Raw genomic sequence first — 19,380 nt, 5'->3', positions numbered from 1 at the left:
GACCAGGACACCGGGAGAACTCCCCTGGTCTTCTTTAAGTAGTGCCATGAGATCTTTTACATCCACCGGAGATGGAAGATGGGGCCTCAGTTTAATATTTCATCTGAAAGACAGCACCTCCGACAGTGCAGCACTCCCTCAGTACTGCACTAACGTGTCAGCCTAAGAGTATGTGGTCAAGTCTCTGAAGAGGGGCCTTAACCCAGAGCTGCATGAGAATAACGTCACACAAAACCATTGTAAACTGTATGTTTCTAAGATGAGAAGAGCTAAAAGAACTATAGACAATTTCCTTTTAAACAATTAATACAGTATGGTAAATTTAATTATTACACTGTATAACACCATGCCAACCTTTCTGCTTCTAATATTATTCTAATAAATGTGAGCCATACTTTTAGCCTATATATGCTCATCGAGCAATGTGATTTTTTTTTGTAGGTGAACATCCCATATATTCTCTGGCAAGTGATTTATTTACTGTGATTTGGGATTGTTAAATTTGGGCTGTACTATCCCATATGTAGCAAAGTATATATGAAAGATCATCGACCTGAAACGTTAACTGTTTCTTTTTCCACAGATGCTGCCTGACCTACTGTGTATTTCCATTTATTTTCTGTTTTTATTTCAGTTTTCCAGAATCTACAGTATTTTGCTTTTGATTTATATAAACCCAGGTTTTGCTTCATAAGACTGTTTATGGAAACTTGTCAAGCCATAAAGATGAGAAAAAGGGATAGTAAAAAGCCAGAACAATAACAAGAGCATTCCCGAGAGTTGCTCCAATTGTGCTCACTACCTGTGTAGCTCAGATCTCCCCTGTAGGTGCCATTGATGTTGCTTGTTGCTCAGCAGCAGTCCACAGAGGAGACAACTATTGTTCCACTGCAATGTGTCAAAGTAGTTCTGCAACACTACGCAAACCAGCTTTCTTCACGTTCTCTTTGCTCCCTTTGTTGGTGCTAAAATTTACCCACTCCATAGCTGGCTGGATGCACTATTTATACATTATTTCTGGCCCATTCTAATGGTTAATGTGTGCTTTCACAGCAGGCAGGATTACTTGCTTTAGGTTTCAGAGCAGAGAGGGACATGGGGGGGGTCATAGTTGACAAAACATTGAAGACCCATAACCAGTGTCATAAGGCCATAGGGTTAACGAACAGGATGCTAACACATATAGCCAGGACAGTTCAGTATAAAACTTGTAATAAAACTGTTTGCTTATATAAGGCTTTGGTATGGCCACATCTAGAATACTGTGTCCAGTTTTGGTGGGGGATATCGAGGCCCTGGAGAAAGTCCTCAGGAGGGCAAACAGAATGATATCTGGTCAGTGCTCTACTCTATCAGTATAGGCTCAAGGAACTGGTGAGTTTTTTTCCATTGTAGAAGCATAGACTTCGAGGTGATATGATTGATGTTTTTAAAATGATGAGGCGCATAGAGCAAGATAGGGATGGAAGAACTAGGAGATATCAGTATAAAATGTGCAAACATAGATTAGATGCCCGGAAGCAATTCTTTTCACAGTGAGTCATCAACCTCTGGGATAGATTGCCAAAAAGTATTGTGAATATGGTAGCTGGACAAATTTTTGAGAGTTGTGGACATCACGCCATAGAAGATAGGTGAGGGATAGCTGTCATTATTAATTTGAGTTACTGTTGTCTACTGGAGCTTGCATGGTTGCCTTCAGGGGTTGGAGAGGGATTTCACTGAGTTTGTTCCTAAATTGACCCAAGGTTTTTTACTGTTTTTTTGCCCTTGCCAGGAAATTGTGTGACTGGGAAAGAGGGTGGGGGAGTTGATGGTGGATGTAGGTGACACCAATTCTGGATGGGACAGGCTTGATGGTCTTTTCTTGTCCTTTTTCATATGCTTGTATTATTGCACATGCATTCTGATTGGCTACCTATAGTGTTTTTATCCAACGTTGGTGAAAGCACACTGAGTAATGGGGTGCATTCCTGCAAGTGCATGAAGAAAAAGAAAAAAAATCATTTTAATTTGACACATTCTCAATGCACAAATGGAAATTAAACTTTGTGGTCTGGGAGGTGAGGTACTGCTCTTGGTGCATGGGAAATAAGGTTGTTCCAAAATGAGGAAACCATTGACAGATTTATAAATTATCTATAAATAACGGGATCTCACACCTCTGCAATAAGTGCAAAAAGTACACCTGGTGATAATGTAAAATGAGCCTTAGCTGATAAGGGTCATCAGCACTTATACTAGCCTCCAATAAAATTCTTTCAATTTTAAAGACACAAAGCTATGAATTATTACATTTACATTGTGCACAATACACAACACAGTTCCTGATTTAAATTAAATAGTTACTCTTGAAACAAATCCCTTAGCAACCGTGATTTCATTTTTATGTCCTAGCCTGATTACGGTTAAACATTTCCTGGCAAACATTTATTTGTCCTTTAAATTGTATATTTTTGCATCCTTTTGCTCTGCTAGGAGACTACAGATATAACCATAGCAGCTTTCAATCATACTCCATAGTCAATAGCAAACATGATCCAAACTGGTCAAGCTATCTCTCTTTCTACCTTGTTAAATTGAAGCCAATGGTTCCACTTGGGGCTCTATCCATCAGTGTAACTAAGAACTATCAAAACATAACTATGAAGACAAGAGCAATGGAGTAGCAATCAGTCCCAAGACTGTTAATTTCTGGGCGAGAAATGCTTCCATTGCTCGAGTTGCTGAGCTATCCTGATGGTTCATTGAGTTTAGTTAAGGTTCATATTTGCATTTATTGTAATTACATTTGCATATGCAGTACTTATCTAGCAGCAGTTGTTAGGAATTTGCATAAATACTACATTTTTCTGGCTGAAAACTCTAGCATACATTTCCCAGTGTAATACAGATAACCTGATACCTGGGATGGATTCAAAATAATCATTCTACTCATGAGTTCTTTTTGTGCGATGGCCAAACAAATTGACCACCGGGATCAATTTAGGACCCAAAATTAACTATGCAGTCACACTGGATCCAGTTCTATTTCGTATCTGGCTTTAAAGTATTTTCATACACTTAGTGCTTTTCAATTTACTAGCGAGATGAACATGTAACTGATGTTCCAGGCTTTTGGGCTGGGGTGGGGGGGGGGGGTGCGACAACTCAATGCAATATAACTGCAACCTGTGATTAAAGAACAAGGTACCACAATTTTAAGTAAAATTTATTATTTAAATCCTCATAAGCAAACCAGAGCAACATTTCTATTGTGCATGTAACTGCTTCTTTATGCTGTCATTCATTAGCTTCACTTTGCCCTTTCTTGGCTTACAAAAAGGCAGAGCGACGTCAATGTTTTCACATGAAGCTACTGAGCTCCCGTACGAAAATGCTCAGCTCAAAGGATCACCTTAAAGCTGCAGTACCTCCCGGCAGTCTCTTATAGTTCCTGAGGTATAGGCTAAAAAAGTCTACATTAAAAAAACTCTTCCTGCCATCATTCAATATGAATTTATTCAGGAGAAATGAGTTTCAGGAACATAATGTTTGTGTGCTCACATTGCTGACCTCTACTCTTTGCTTCAGGCTCTCTGACAGGAACCCAGCAATGAAGAATGGATATCAACAGCGTAGAATATGCAAAAATGCCAGCTCCTGAAATTGATGTACATTGCAAAATCTTGAATACCTTCATAATACAGTATTATGAAGATTTTAAAAAAATTAACAGTAAACCCTGGTTTATCGCCTAGAGTTAATGAAGTTTGCATGTGGAGATAAAATTGCTTCCTTGGTTCTGGTTTTCCCACCTCATGGGATTAAATCACAATTTTTAAAAAAAATCTTGGTACTTTGTTCTTGAATCACACATTGTGATTATATTCCATGAAATTTCCTTTCCGAAATTTGCTCACTCTCTCTCTATCCAGGGTTGTATTTGGTAATTATTTCTTTTTCCATCTTTGATTCATGACAAATACGGAACATCACTGAAGTGTTTTGCTTCTCTGCTCATTCTCTCCACACTCTTCGTTCATTTGTCTCTACATTCATATATTCTTCTACTTTCCCTATGAGGGCTGAAGGAAGATTTCATCATCAAAACATAACATGAGTAGAATTTTTTGCTATGATGTGAACATGGTTCTGTCTAGTCTTATTAGTCTAATCTAGTAAATTCAAAATTTACATAATGTCTAACAAGGCAGAAATTGGGTACTTTTTGATTACTGTGAAGGACAGATGGCACTGTGAGGGTTTATTCTCACTCATAGTTTTGTCCTCGAGTTACCTTGGACTTGGTTCTATCTGTCACTTTGTGTTATTCTCATCCTTGCTTATGAGTTACATCACGTCCTCAAGCCACATTTCAGTTCTTAATCTCATCTGTCGCCAAGACTCATACCCTTTACACATACTACATGTTCTATTTAGATTACATTTTCATTCCTTCTGGATTAAATGTCATACTTAAATCTTAAACTGATAAATAGTCCTGTTTGCTTCTGACCCATATAATCCACCTTTACCGTTACTTTCGAAGTTAATTCCTTCTTATAAATTGGCAAAAAATATTTAAATGTTGTTTTAAAACTTGAGTTTTAAAGCTCCATTGTGAAGCTCATTTCCATATAAGTTGTTAAGTCTCACCATCAGATGCATTTCATTGAGTTTACTTGCAGGTTTTCAATCAGTTATTTATTTAACAAAATTTTATTACATATCCAAGCTTTGAAATGAGCCAGGTTTATAATGATTGTCATTAACAACTGAGGTATGATATAGCAATTTTTTCTGATTTTGAGAGAAGGAATGTGAGGGAGAGGTGTGTGTGTGTGTGCGTGCGTGTGCGCGTAACGTACTCCACAAGGCCTCTTGCTCAGAAAAAGGATTGAGAGAGAGGGAATGCGACAGAGGAGGAATGAGAGAATCCAGATTTCAAGTAGATTTGAAAAAATCTTCTCAAACATCACACTGACTGAGTAAATTTCAAAATGTCTTGCATGGTATAAATCTACTAGTTGTAGTTACAATCAGAATATGAGTGAACATATGAGTGTATAATATCTAAAACCTGTTGCTCTTTGTTAGTATAACTTTTATTTTTCTGGCTCTTGGCTTTGTTAGGCTGGCCACACTTGGACTTGTTCAAATGACGAATAGTCTACATTTTTTCCATCTCTGGTATAAGGATCATCCAGTACCTCAGCCTAAGTCTACCGCCCTCGGTTCAAAGGGTGACAAACTGTAACAGTGTTCATTGTGGCAATATTACTGTAGCCATCTTAGAACGGGCTCAAAATCAATTCCTTCTGAAATTGAGAAACACTGCAATTTAAATGTAATCTAAGGAGCTGGCCTGTTTATCTTCTGCTTCAATACAATTTACACAACGGGACTGAGGCATTATATTGCACTGAAGGTAGAACTACTCCAATCTCATATTGATTACTCAACCTTTGTACCTCAAATCATCTTTGCTCCAAACTCTAACTGTAGCAGAAATCTTCTGAAAGTTCACCTTTAATTGACCTTTTGCCATCATCAGGAAATGCTTGCTTTACCACCAAAGAACTTTTCCAGCATCGACTTTTACGTGCTGATCAGAATATCTCAGGTTAAAAATGTATCAAGTAGTGTTCCTGGGCAAACAGAAATAACAGACCAATTTAGCTTTTTCACAATTCTCCTTAACAGGCTGGAACAGGTGACCTTAGAATCTAAAAGCCAATAATTGCAGTTTTAAAAAAAATACGTTGCAAGAATGTCAGAATGCATGCTTAGCATGCTATGCAGAAAACCTCAAATCTCTACATAGATCAATTTAGAAGGAGCTTATAATGGGAAAGGTGAATATTACTGTGTTGTGGGATGTGACTGCATACAAGGTTTGGGCGCTTCCACTTTGTTGTTAATTCTCTAGCAATCTCCTCAATTAATTTCTTTATTAAATCAGTTACTTTCAACCTTCCATCAGGGGAAGAGGCCATGATTCGTAGAAACAGGAGTAAGCCATGTTCGAGCCTGTTCCACCATTCAATGAAATCATGGCTGATCTAACTCCATATCCCTTAATACCTTTGGTTAACAAAAATCTATCAATCTCAGATTTAAAATGAACAATTGAGCTAGCATCAACTGCCGTTTGCAGAAGAGCGTTCCAAACTTTCTACCGCCCTTTGCGGTAGAAAGTTTCCTAACTTCACTCCTGAAAGTCCTGGCTCTAATTTTTAAGCTATGTCTCCTAGTCCTAGACTCCCCAACCAGCGGAAATAGTTTCTCTCTATCTACCCTATCAGTTCCCCTTAATATCTTGAAAACTTCAATCAAATTGCCCCTGAATCTTCTAAGTTCCAGGGAATACAACCCTAGTTTGTGTAATCTCTCCTCGTAATTTAACCCTTGGAGTCCAGATATAATTCTAGTAAATCTACGCCGCACCCCCTCCAGGACTAATATATCCTTCCTAAGGTGTGGTGCCCAGAACTCAACACAGTACTCCAGGTGTGGTCTAACCAGGGCTTTGTATAGCTGTAGCATAACTTCTACCTCCTTGCATTCTAGTCCTTTTCTCGATATAAAGGCCAGCATTCCATTAGCCTTTTTGATTATTTTCTGTACCAGTCCATGACATTTTAATGTTCTATGTACATGGAACCCTAAGTCTCTTTGGACCTCCACTGTTTCGTGCTTTTCACCGTTTAGAAAGTACTCTGCTCGATCCTTTTTAGGTCCAAAGTGGATGACCTTACACTTGCCTACATTGAAATCCATTTGCCACCGTTTTGTCCATTCACTTAATCTATTAATAGCTCTGTAATTTTATGCTTCCATCTACACTGCTTACAATGCTGCCTATCTTTGTGCCATCAGCAAACTTGGATATGTAGCTCTCTATCCAGTCATCTAAGTCATTAATAAATACAATGAATAGTTGAGGCCCCAACACAGATCCCTATGGGACACCACGCGTCACATTCTGCCATTTTAGTGTTGCAAGCTTGATGGTGATATAATAGCATAAGAAGATAAAATTTGAGTTTGATTTTTGTTTGATGATCTCCATGTCAATCTCCCAAACTCACGACCTCCACCACCTGGACAGCAGGTGCACGAGAACACCATCACCTCCAAGTTCTCCAAGTCGCACATCATCCCGACTTGGACATATATCACTGTTCCTTCACGGGCACTGGGTCAAAATCCTGGATCTCCCTATCTAACAGCATTGTGGGAGTACCTTCACCACATCGACTGTAGCGGTTTAAGGCGGGGGCTCACCACTACCTTCTCCAGGGCATCTAGGGATGGGGAATAAATGTTGGCCTTGCTGTCAACGCCCATATCCCCAGAATGAATAAAACATTTTTCAAAGATGGGGTCAGTCGCTGCCATAAAATCCTATTTCTACAAATAAAAGCTCATTGACTTTAATGATTTCAAATAAAATTGAGGACCACTAAAGAGCACTTGAGAAATTCCAAAAATGTATTGCTTTATGTAAATCACCTCGATTGTTTAAAATATGAGAGAATAGGTTAAAAAGGATAAACTATTTTGAATTTCTCCTAAATTGGCATTCCATCTTGCATCAGGATTTTAATAACCTTTGCTTGTACAAATTATCACATCAGAGTATGTCTGTGCTAAGAGTTTGGAGACATCTTATATAAAATGAACCACAAAACCGCCACAATATTTCAGAATTAAACAAAAATGGCAGTAAACCTCTTCAACTATAATTGCGAAGACCCCAGGGACTAATGGCTACTTTTCAGAATTTAATTAAAACGCTCTCCCAAATTGGCCCTTATTAGTTTGAGTATTCACCCATATCTTTGAACATTGTCATGTGTTGGGTTTCATTCATTTTAGTCCTGATCAAAAAGAACAAAGAATCTTTGAAGTTTGGAAGCAGCCACCCCATCTTGAATGGAGAAGACAGGACTTGAACAAATAGCCTTTGTTTGGGTATAAATTAAAACACTAATTTATGGAAATTGCTGATTTGAGTTGTAACAAAAATCCCCCCCACCCCAACCAGAACAATATCTACAGGGCCTTATAATCCCCATTGTAACTAGAACAAAAAAAAATTAAGGCCACGGCCTGGAAATTGGATCACACAGCACCTGTTTCTCAGGTGAAAAAAGGTTGATGAAGGGTCCAATATGGCCTATGCGTGCTCATTCTGCACCGGGCGTGCGTCGCACAGCAAATTGGTTGGGGCGCCCTATAGTGCCCACCTGAAATTGGGGTTTGGCTCATTGCATATACAAAATTGGTTCCCATCTGACCACAGCATGTTCCAGTGAAGTCAATGGAAATGAAAATCGGGAGAGATGTATAACGAGCAACTGAATCAATATCACCCATTTTACACTATCACCCAAAGTCAAAATTACACCTTGTGACTAAGAATAAACTCAGAATGATATTTTATTCTAAAGAATCCGTATAGAGGCTCTGATAATTGATTTTGTATTAGTAGCCATTTTGTTTACTTGCAAATAAAATGAGGAATATTTTGATACCTCACTTACATAATAAAACAACACAGGATGGGATGTAAAAAGTAAAAAAGTCCACGTGCTGATACCATTTTGAGTCTGATTTATTGATACTTTGCAGCTGATGCTTTTATAACATCAAATGCAGATGTTCTATCTCTTGCATTTATTACTGTGGTATTGATAAATTTATAAATGCAAATTCATAAAAGGAATTTGCATTTATAAATTGCTTTTAATGTAGAAAATGACCCACAGCACTTCACAGAAGCATAATCAGACATAAATGGAGATGTTAGGAAGGTTGACCAAAAGCTTGATCAAAGAGGTGGATTTTAAGGAAGATCTTAAAGGAGAGAGGCAGGGTAGGGAGGTGGACAGATTTAGGGAGGGAATTCCAGAGTACAGGGCCTAGATGGATGAAGGCACAGCCACCAATGGCAATGCGAAGGGTGTGGGATGCACAAGTCAGAGTTGAAGGAATGCAGAGTTCCAGGGTGAGGGTTGTAGGGCTGAAGGAGGCAACAGTGAAAGGGACCAACTTTTTTGATGAAAAAGGATAAGTTGGCCTTGAGGGGTTCAGATGACATCATAAGCCATTAGAGAAAAGGCCCAAGATGACGCACGAGGTTAACATCCTCACTGAAAGATTAAATTTGTGATGTAGTCACTCCAAAAATGTAAGCATTACTATCTACAATCAATTCACAAATAATCCACAAGACCAAGCCCTGCAAAAAAATAAAGTCCAAAGTCTGCTTGCATTTTCATAACCCTGTTTAGATTCAGCTTCTGGCAACAGTCTTTCAGCAATTCCTCATACTGACCTATTTCTTTTTAATATGCCAGAAGGAATTAACTTAAAACATATTTTTGGCATTTGAATGCAACAAATGCAAGAACTTCAGAACTTCATTCCTTTCCTTTGTAGTATATCTCAACGTCAAGGTCAACTTGGCCTTAAGTTTCTGTGGCAAAGTTCATGTGGTCTGCCATTACATCAAAGCAATGCGTGAAGCATAGCAAAATACAGCATAGACATTCCTGTCATCAATATTCGCATACTGACAAGAATATTAACTCATTTGTATATTACTTTGCTCGTAATTTCAATGGAGGCATTAACCATTTTTATTTCAAAAATTAAATAAACAGGCCACCCCTATTAAAATAACAAAGTAATGTGCTACAAATACATTAAGTGTTCATACGTTAATATTGTACACTGTAATTTGAGACTTATATAATTAATTTAAGAAGTGGCCACAATACCTGCACAGCACAATGAAAAACTACTTCCTTCCCATTGTATGTCTGTGACTTTGGCTTGCCAATGTGAAGCATGTTTTAAATCTATTTATATTGTGTCAGTGCATGAACATTTATTCTGTGGTTCCAAGGCACATTTCATATGACAAGATACTGGGGGCTAAATTGGACCACGCAGCACCCATTTTGTAGGCGCAACACGGCATCCTAAACTCCGAAAATGGCACCCAGAATGCACGCACACTCTTCTAGCGTGACGTGCGCCGGACGCCATACAGGCAAAGGCATTCGCGCACACACAGATAATAAATGCCGGCACCATGTAAAATAGGGAGAATATGCGTTAGATCAGTGTGCAATGCTGATTTAAACAGCATGGAAGAAACCCCACCCGCGCTATTTAAAGGGATCATGCAGGATTTACAGGTTACACTTACTCACCAATAACCTGCTCACCGATGCCCAGTTTGAGTTCCACCAGGACCACTCGGCTCCAGACCTCATTACAGCCTTGGTCCAAACATCCACAAGAGAACTGAATTCCAGAGGTGAGGCGAGAGTGACTGCCCTTGACATCAAGGCAACATTTGACTGAGTGTGGCACCAAAGAGCCCTAGTAAAATTGAAGTCAATGGAAATCAGGGGGGAAAATTCTCCAGTGGCTGGAGTTGTACCTAGCACAAAGGAAGATGGTAGTGGTAGTTGGAGGCCAATCAGGACATTCCTGCAGGAGTTCCTCAGGGCAGTGTCCTAGGCCTAACCATCTTCAGCTGCTCCGTGCCCGCATGCAGCAAGATTTGGACAATATCCAGGTTTGGGCTCATAAGTAGCAAGTAACATTCGTGCCAGACAAGTGCCAGGCAATGGCCATCTCCAACAAGAGAGTGTCTAATCACCTCCCCATGACAATCAACGGCATTACCATCGCCGAATCCCCCACCATCAACCAGAAACTTAACTGGGCCAGCCACATAAACATTGTGGCTTTAAGAGCAGGTCAGAGGCTGGGTATTCTGCGGCAAGTGACTTAGCTCCTGACTCCCCAAAGCCTTTCCACCATCTACAAGGCACAAGTCAGGAGTGTGATGGAATACTCTCCACTTGCCTGGATGAGTGCAGCTCCAACAACACTCAAGAAGCTTGACACCATCCAGGACAAAGCAGTCAGCTTGACTGGCACCCCATCCACCACCCTAAACATTCACTCCCTTCACCACCGGCGCACCGTGGCTGCAGTGTGTACCATCTACAGGATACACTGCAGCAACTCACCAAGGCTTCTTCAACAGAACCTCCCAAACCCATGACTTCCAGCACCTTCTCAAGGGCAATTAGGGATGGGCAATAAATGCTTGCCTTGCCAGCGACGCGCACATCCCATGAATGAATAATAAAAAAATTGCTGGATTATTGCTTCTGGCTGCTGATGCTTTTCTACCTGTTTCTGGAAGTCTTCTATACTTGAATACCAGGACTAAGGACATAGCCTAAATGTTACAGCCAGGACTTGCAGGAGTGAAGTTAGGAAACGCTTCTACACACAAAGGGTGGTAGAAGTTTGGAACGCTCTTCTACAAACGCTAGTTGATGCTAGCTCAATTGTTAATTTTATATGTGAGATTGATAGATTTTTGTTAACCAAAAGGTATTAAGGGATATGGAGCTAAGGCAGGCATATGGAATTTGGTCACAGATCAACCATGATCTCACTGAATGGTGGAATAGGCTTGAGGGGCAAAAGGGGCTACTCCTGCTCCTCTCTTCCTATAATAAAGTTTCAATACTGTACAGGGAGTGGGCTGGCTAGCGGGGTGGCAGGGATAGGACAGGAATGTTGTCATCCTGAGAGGACAGCAGGTTTGTGTCCCTTGGAGCCACTGTCTCCTGTTATGCACCACCTTCTCCTGCAAGAAAGCGGGACGTTGGTTGGTTAGTGTCCTGCAATATGTTTGGGTGATGTGGCTGTCATTGTTGAATAGCTGCCAGTGTGTGTGACCTGTGAGTTGTGGGTGTGCAGCTTGCAACAGTGGTAATGTGTGAGGGTGAGAGGAAGCATCTGATTGGAGGAGTTTGATGGTATGTGGATAACGGTGGGGGGGGGGGGGGGGTGCGTGGAGCGGTGGATGCAGCCAGTGGTGCAGTTGGAAGGAGATGACACTACAGTTGACCTCACTCACCTTGACCGCACATGTCAAAGCATTGAACTTCCTCCTGCACTGCATCCACGTTCATGGTGCTATATGCCTGGCATTGACCTTGCCCGCTAATTCCTCCCACTGCCTCGAAAGCATATGTCTGGAGGGTCTCGTGGCCCCACTGCAGATATAGGATGCCCTCCTTCTGTCCACCTCGTGCACCAAAGCCTCTAGTGCATCATTAGAGAACCTTGGTGCACGCTCTCTCGCAGGCCCGAACTCAGATCGGCTGATTGGTGACATCTGGCATGCAGATTGAAGGATGTGGGATTTAGTGGTGCACAACCTTTATTCAATGTTTTAAAATAACTCAACAGTTTGTAAAAATAGGGACGGGATTTGTATGTGTTTTACGTGTGCGATGTCTGATTTCCATTCAGACCCGTATCTTATATTTTGCAAATATCAGTGTCCCACAAACGTTGGGCAGCCCAGTTCTTGCTCATTAAAAATTCCAGAGGTCCTATCACCACCATACTGCACTATATTGTAGCACAGATCCACTTCCCCATTGACTTCCACCACTTCCTGCAGCCACAATGCACCTTCCCTTTAAGCGATGCTAGCCACTCGCAATACCTAGGCCCCCTACTGGTGAGCAGCCACTCAACAGCGCAGGTAGGGCTGGCTGCACGCAGCAATCATAGAAATCACCATTCGAGCTGCCTGCATCTCAACGACTGGGTTAATCGTGCACCGCAAGCCACATGCCCAGTTTAGGGGGTTATCTAATATAACCCCCACTGAGCTGTATCGTCCAAAAGAGTTCCACCATCAAAACTTTATTAAACGCACAGCTTTATATGAATGTTTTGTTTGTATTCTGATTGAATCGACATACAGATAGGTAGGGGCACTGCTGTCATTTCTGACCTCACTAAAACATGATTGAGAGAAATAGATTAAAAAAGTGACAGAAAAGCATTCAAGAAATAAACAAATGTAAAATCAATTGTAATACGTTCACTTGATCTGATGAAATTATCTGCTTTTAAACAATAATTGGAGTCATGCAAAATCTGTTTGTTCATAAAGCTGAACTCACAGATTCATTTTTTTTAAAAACTTAGAACAATTAGGTAAAAGTGACATGCCAAATATGCTAATCACTGGTGAAATGAAGTGCTTATTGAATTTAATAGCCTGTGAATAATTTTTTTAAAAGCCAGGCAGAGATGAATAGTGCTGAATATTACACAAAGGCTATTTCAGTCAGGTTGTGAAAGACAAAAGGTGAGTGATAAACTCCCAAAATAAAAAAGGGAGAAAGTGACATCTAAGGAGAGATAGTGGCTGAAGTTGCTAAAGTCAATGTTCAGAGCAGGGAACTGTAGTGTTCAGGAGAAAGATGATACATAAGCTTTTCTCACAGATATATATTGCCAACAGACTACAATCTAAACTAAAAATCAAAAGATATTTTGTACCATTTTATCTCTTTTCCAGAAAGGATCTGAACTTTGGCATCATTTGTGTAGACAGCCTAGAGATTCAGCTCCATAATGCACACCGCAGGGGGGAAGGGGGGGCGGGATCATGATGGTTCTGTATGTAATGATTAATCACTGATGTTGAGAAACTGTCTTGAAAAACAAAGATGAATGAATCAATTAAGGGTGATCCAAGCACTAAAACTGCCTTATCTGCCGGTTCTTCAAAAACATGGTTCTGTTTTAATAAGATCACATTCTGATAAGCTGTACTGTAGTCATTGTCAAACTATAATTAATAACTGAATGACTTCTAATCTTTGTTGGTGTTTTTTTTATCTGAAATAAATCTGCTGAGTCGCAGTGACAAGCAGGAGTTGGTTTCTGGTGTCACAACGTGCCTTTGTTCTATTTGATTGTTTAATGTTAAGACGACTGAAACAGCGCAGGTATAGTATCAGTTTTATGCAGGTTGCACAATAGCGATTATCTGAAACAAATGGGGGATGGAGTGCAAAACTGGTTTTCAAACTATTGCAAATATTGCATACTCCTGTCCTAACTTCTAAAAAAAACTGTTCCATCTACCCAAAGGGGATAAAATTGTAGAGAACATTTGCCAATATAAAGTCCACAAATACAAAAAATACAGAAATCTGATGTGCTCAATGACTTGCTTGGATCCCTACCTACATTCCCAGGAGCTCAGGACCCATGTTTGAAAACCTATGCCATACAATTCAAACAAGCTTTACAATAAAAGATGGATACACATGTGCAGGCCTTCTTTATGTTTAAAATAAGACTATAGCAGAGCTCAACGTTTTAATGAATGATCAATTATACCAGAGCTAATTCACAATCCTGCATACCCAGCAGGGAGCTGTTCTCACATGGATCGCAGGTTGGAAAACCAGATCTAGAGTGTTGAAGAATAGTACCCATCATCTCCATGGGACATTATTCCTAGAGATAACATCACAATTAAGAGGTCAATCTTTTCAATAAAGCGGTGCAGGGCTGTGCTGACAATGACAAATACATTTGAATGGGAATCTTACCTTAGCAGCACGGGTGAGATCATTAAATTTCTTCCTGCACTGATTCCACCTCGGACCATCCTTGTGGCAGCGCACCCTTCTCCCATCTGACAGGAAATGGATATTCTTCCTCCTGCTCACTTCCTGGACTAAAGGCTCCAGGGCCTCTGTAAACGTCTCCAGTTGAATGATTTGATAGACAGTTAAGTCAGGTGAAGCTATAACAGTGTGGGGAGTCATAATTGTTAAAACTAAAGTTATTGATATCGGAAAATCAGGAAGATCTCCCAGTGAACATTTTATTGCAGCTAATGCAGAAAACGCACCTTTAGTTGAGCTTCAAAAAGAACACTGCACCTCCCCTTTAAGAGGTGCAGGCCTGCTGGAACAGATGTAAAGCCCACCAAAATCGACCTCTCAATGGTCACTCCCACTTATTCCAGAGCCACTTGAAATTGGATCAAAACTTTGTGGAAAATTGGGGCTCGAGTGCTTAAAGGCTATCTGACCAAACGGGCCATCACAGCCAAGCCTTATTCAATGTCTACATGTACACTTCCAGCGAAGGACACTAGCGGGAGACCAGGGAATGGATATCCTGGTCCATATTGCTCAGTAACGCAGCACACAGTAGAGTTTCCGCTTTGGGCACAATCAGTAATTAGGCACAAATTGTGCCCGAAAATTGCGCCGCTTAGGTTAAAGTTCAAATTTCCACTAAAATCTTCCATGAACCAGTGCAATCCTGCAACTTGACAGAGCGTATTTGTTTTTTTTTCTTTGCAATAAAAAATATTCATTGATGCATTTAAGATATATTCAAGAGTGGTAACCTGGTGCAGTTTTATTAATACAGCTGAAAATGGGTTTGTCACAAAAAAAGGCATTTTTAATAAGAGTGTCTAGTCCTCCCCCTGCGAGTAACCTGATTTTAAAATCACTTTAAAAAAACTACACTGAACCATTTACTACTTTCATTGGCATACACTAGTCAGTTTCTTAGCAAATTCAATATTTTTTTAATATGTAAAAACGTTTAGAGCGCGCCTACTAGTGCCTGTGCGCCTCAGAAAACAAGTCTACTTTGAAGACCCTCCTCGAACGGCTGCAATCGGCAGGAACTCACCATCCTCGTTATTTTGATCTGGGGGTGTGGCCAGTTTTGTGGGCGGGGCCGGCTTCAATGCAATGATTTTTGAACCAGCACAGAAGATCGTGGAAACTCGATTTATGCCAGACGTAAATTACACTATCTTTTACGTTGGCTCGGGCAGATTCCGCTGATAAAACCAGCGCAATCGAGCAGAAACTCTACCCCCGTGTATTTATCCACTAAACCATTAGGAGGAGCTCATCAATTTAGTTTTTACCAACTTTCCTAAGGTATAGTATAAACACTATAAATTATGGGGAGCCACAGATTACAATCCCTATTTCTCTCATGATGCCAACCATAAATCACTTGCAACTATGGTTGATAGTGAATATTCAGTCACTTGTAGTATCCCATGGGTTCCTATCAGATCTCCTCCTCTTATTCCATACATGATGATATAATTTAAATTGAATGATTTTGAGGTGTCCCACTCTGACAGTGAACGAGTGAATCATGCTAGGGGGAAGAGTTTTCTCAGCCTCACAAGATCACACATTGAAGGGTCGCATAAAATAGAAATCAAATGCCATAGATTTTAATAATATATCCTCTGCATCATGTGTTGTTTTGGACTTTGCTTTAACAAATAATTAATAATGTCGGGCCCTGAACACTATGAAAAATACTTTTTGCAGCAGCCTAATAGAAAATGATTAGCAGTTTGAAAGCTGCAAAAAAAAATCATTGCGTGCTCAAAAGGTCAGAGGTGAATTTAATGCAATAGTTCCCTTTTTAAGTTATTAGTTCATATCTGTAGTATTAATCATTTGAATTTGGACATGAAACATAAAAGTTGGCCTGATATTACATTTGCTTTATTTTTTTTATCTTTGAACATCTTCTTTATGTTTTGTTCTTGTTATGGTCATCTTTTCTTTAAACGTTTCTAAATAATTTATTTGTTCCTTAACTTTATGAGCTTTGTTCTGAGCTGTACCAAAGCACTACTGCCACCTACTGCTTATAATTAAACTAGACGGCATTAAGGTGAAGAAAGCATCTTGTTTTTGTGTAAATGAGCTAGGAATAAACATAGGTAGTCTCTCAGTCAATAAAGTTCTATCAAAAGTCCATAAGGAATAGCTGTTGTTTTTAGTTTTCATTGGCTGTTCTTCGTAATGATTGAAAGAGACACAGAATCCTTAGTTCCTACTTAACTTTAGACAAGGCCCACTTATTGCAGGATGGAAATTTTTATCTTAGTTCACTCTGACAACTGTATTTGTTGCTGAAACAGAGAACCAGACTATTCTATGGGTATAGTTATCAGCTTGGCTTAATAACATAGCCATTTTGAGTGCTGGAGCTATTGCATTTCCAGCCCTATGCTGGAGTGGAGGCAGAGTTTGATCTTGCATCAGCAGCAATGGTGTTTCAACTTCAGCCACACCAGCAATTCCAGAGGACCTGTAAACTGCCACAGATGGGGCATTATTAGCCTAAAAAAAGGGTAGAATCCGATTATGTAGGTCTTGATCCTATTTACACCTGGTACAGACTTCTGGGTCACCAAAATAGGTGGGAGCTCCATTATAATGTGAAATCATGCTAGAGTCATGTCATTAAGATGTGGAAGCCTTTTCCATTCTGTATATTGGATGTACTCCAGTTCTTCATTTCGCCCATATAAATCAAGCATTCAGGTTTCCTAGCTTTTTAAATGTCAGGAATTTTAAAGGATCCATCAGCAAAATGCAGATGATTTCAGGTTGGTTTTTCTAACTTTTTGTGATTTCTTTTAGGTTGCCATACCGTGGGTAAATCTGTGGGCAAAAGGGTTTTCTGCTGGAGTTCTGAAATTCCTCAATACCACTTGGGCGAAAGGCTTGCCTTGTGGGAATCCTGCTTTATTTGTCCTACTTGAAGAACAGGAAAAAGAGGAAGAATGCATGGATATCAGGGAAGTCAGACTGCACTACAGGATGAGGGCTCCTACACGCCATTGTTATGTCAACTGCATTTATCGACCAAGGCAGAATTATCTGGACTTAACCAAGAAAAGAAACGAATAGAAAGGCGAAGATTCACCAGGGAGATGGTGACTGAGTTTGGTGCTTGCTTCAAGATGACCTCCAGCCAAACTCCAGGGCTTCATGAACTTGCCGATTGCTGTGAGGGTCACTTCAGCCCTGAACATTTTTGTCTCTGTTTTTTTCCAGGCTGGCGCTGGGCAATTCAGCAACATCTGGTTGTCTGCAGTCGCCAGACATATAAAGCAGGTGACTGAGGCATTATTTGGAAAAGCAAGCAATTATATCACTTCCCCATGAACAAGAGGCAACAAGACAGAGTTGTAGGTTTTTCCAAATTACAGGATTCCCCAAGGTCCAGGATGTAATAGATGGTTCCTTCACACAATAGTAGGCCATACTTGAACTGTAAAGATACCATTTGATCAAAATAAAGATCATCTGTGACCGACTGTACAAGATAATGCATGTGGATGCCCATGTCCTGGCAGCATTCATGATGCCTCTGTTTTAAGGCAATTTCCCATGCTCCCGTTATTTGTCTCCAACAAGAAAGTGCAAGACTGGATCCTCAGAGACAAGGATATCCTCCGCAGCTCTGCCTTTTTAACTGCTGCAAACCTTTAAGACGTGCATCATGCATTTTTCATACCCTAACAGAAAATTTTCACAAACGTTGCCAGATTGTCATAGAAACTCAACTGGTTCACTAATGTCCTTCAGAGAAGGAAACTTGTCACCCCTACTCTGTGTGGCCTATGTGCAATTGCAGTCCCACACTAAATGGTTGGCTCTTAATGTCCTCAAAGCACCTAGAGATGGGCAATACATACTGCTCTGACAATGCTGCCCATATCCCTAGAACAAATTAAAAAAGAACAATTACACCTGCTGTTCACCCATTCTATACAAGTCCGCTGTTCCCAGAAGAACAGATGCGTTCAGCACAGGATGCATGGAAACACTGCACTGCCTGACCTCACGTGGGACACTGGACTGAGGCCAAAAATCACCCCGTGCAAATTCAAATACGGTTTATGCCAGAGAAAGGCATACATTTATCGAATCTCTGTTCTTCAAAGTCACTCAGTGCATTCACTTTCCAGTGTGTCAATTACTTTGAAGACTAGACAACATAAGTAGCTGCAGACAACCTGCTAAAAGGCCATAAGCAGAACTTTGTTGTGATTATGGTTCCATCACTGAAAGGTGCCAGCTGTTTCTGGCTACACTGAAAACGTTCTTTTGGTAACGAGTTTACCCATTGTGCATTTCTGGAACGCTTTTATCTGAGAAGTATGCAGATTACCAATAGCTCTAGCACATGAGACCTATGCACTGAATTATTGGATTCCACCTGGGAGATTTTTCTCCCTGATAGGGATCCACTTGGTACATCTATAAATACAGTTGACCATCTTGACAGCAAAAGTCTTCCACCATCTTACACAAGTATTAAAGCTAAGATTTGACATTTTTAGCTCTAAGTAAAAACCATTAGGAGTAAAATATGAACTTACATGTGTCCTTTTGTTGAAATGGATAGAGTGCAGCATGCAATTGGCAGTAAAACTAGAGCAACTGATGCGGAGGATGGGAGAAAGAAGGGAGGCACAGTTTGGAGCAACCAGAGGGAGCTATGTGAGCAGACAATCAACATTCTCTTAAAGGGGCATGTGTCTCACAAAACTTTGGGTTTTTCAACAATCACGGTGTGTGAGGGACAATAAAAATGAAGAATTCTAAATGCATCACTTAATTCCAAAGATAAATTCCAAAATCTTTAAGGTGTTCAGGTTGTATGATTCAGCAATTATTTTGG

At 40.2% G+C, this 19,380-nt stretch overlaps 1 long non-coding RNA gene across 2 annotated transcripts in view; it reads right to left on the bottom strand.

Annotated features, from left to right (window-relative positions):
- The window catches only part of LOC137341395 (uncharacterized), a 118,541-nt gene that overhangs the window by 83,922 nt on the left and 15,239 nt on the right, over window positions 1-19,380 (bottom strand). For both annotated transcript variants that reach the window (XR_010967024.1, XR_010967025.1), the window contains exon 3: window positions 14,454-14,650. This is a non-coding gene — a long non-coding RNA (uncharacterized lncRNA). The remainder of the gene's footprint in view (window positions 1-14,453; window positions 14,651-19,380) is intronic.

The sequence above is a fragment of the Heptranchias perlo genome, chromosome 23, assembly GCF_035084215.1.
Source record: "Heptranchias perlo isolate sHepPer1 chromosome 23, sHepPer1.hap1, whole genome shotgun sequence".
Classification (NCBI taxonomy): domain Eukaryota; kingdom Metazoa; phylum Chordata; class Chondrichthyes; order Hexanchiformes; family Hexanchidae; genus Heptranchias; species Heptranchias perlo.
Note: the sequence above shows the minus strand (reverse complement) of the source record. Positions and strands in the feature narration are given on the sequence as shown.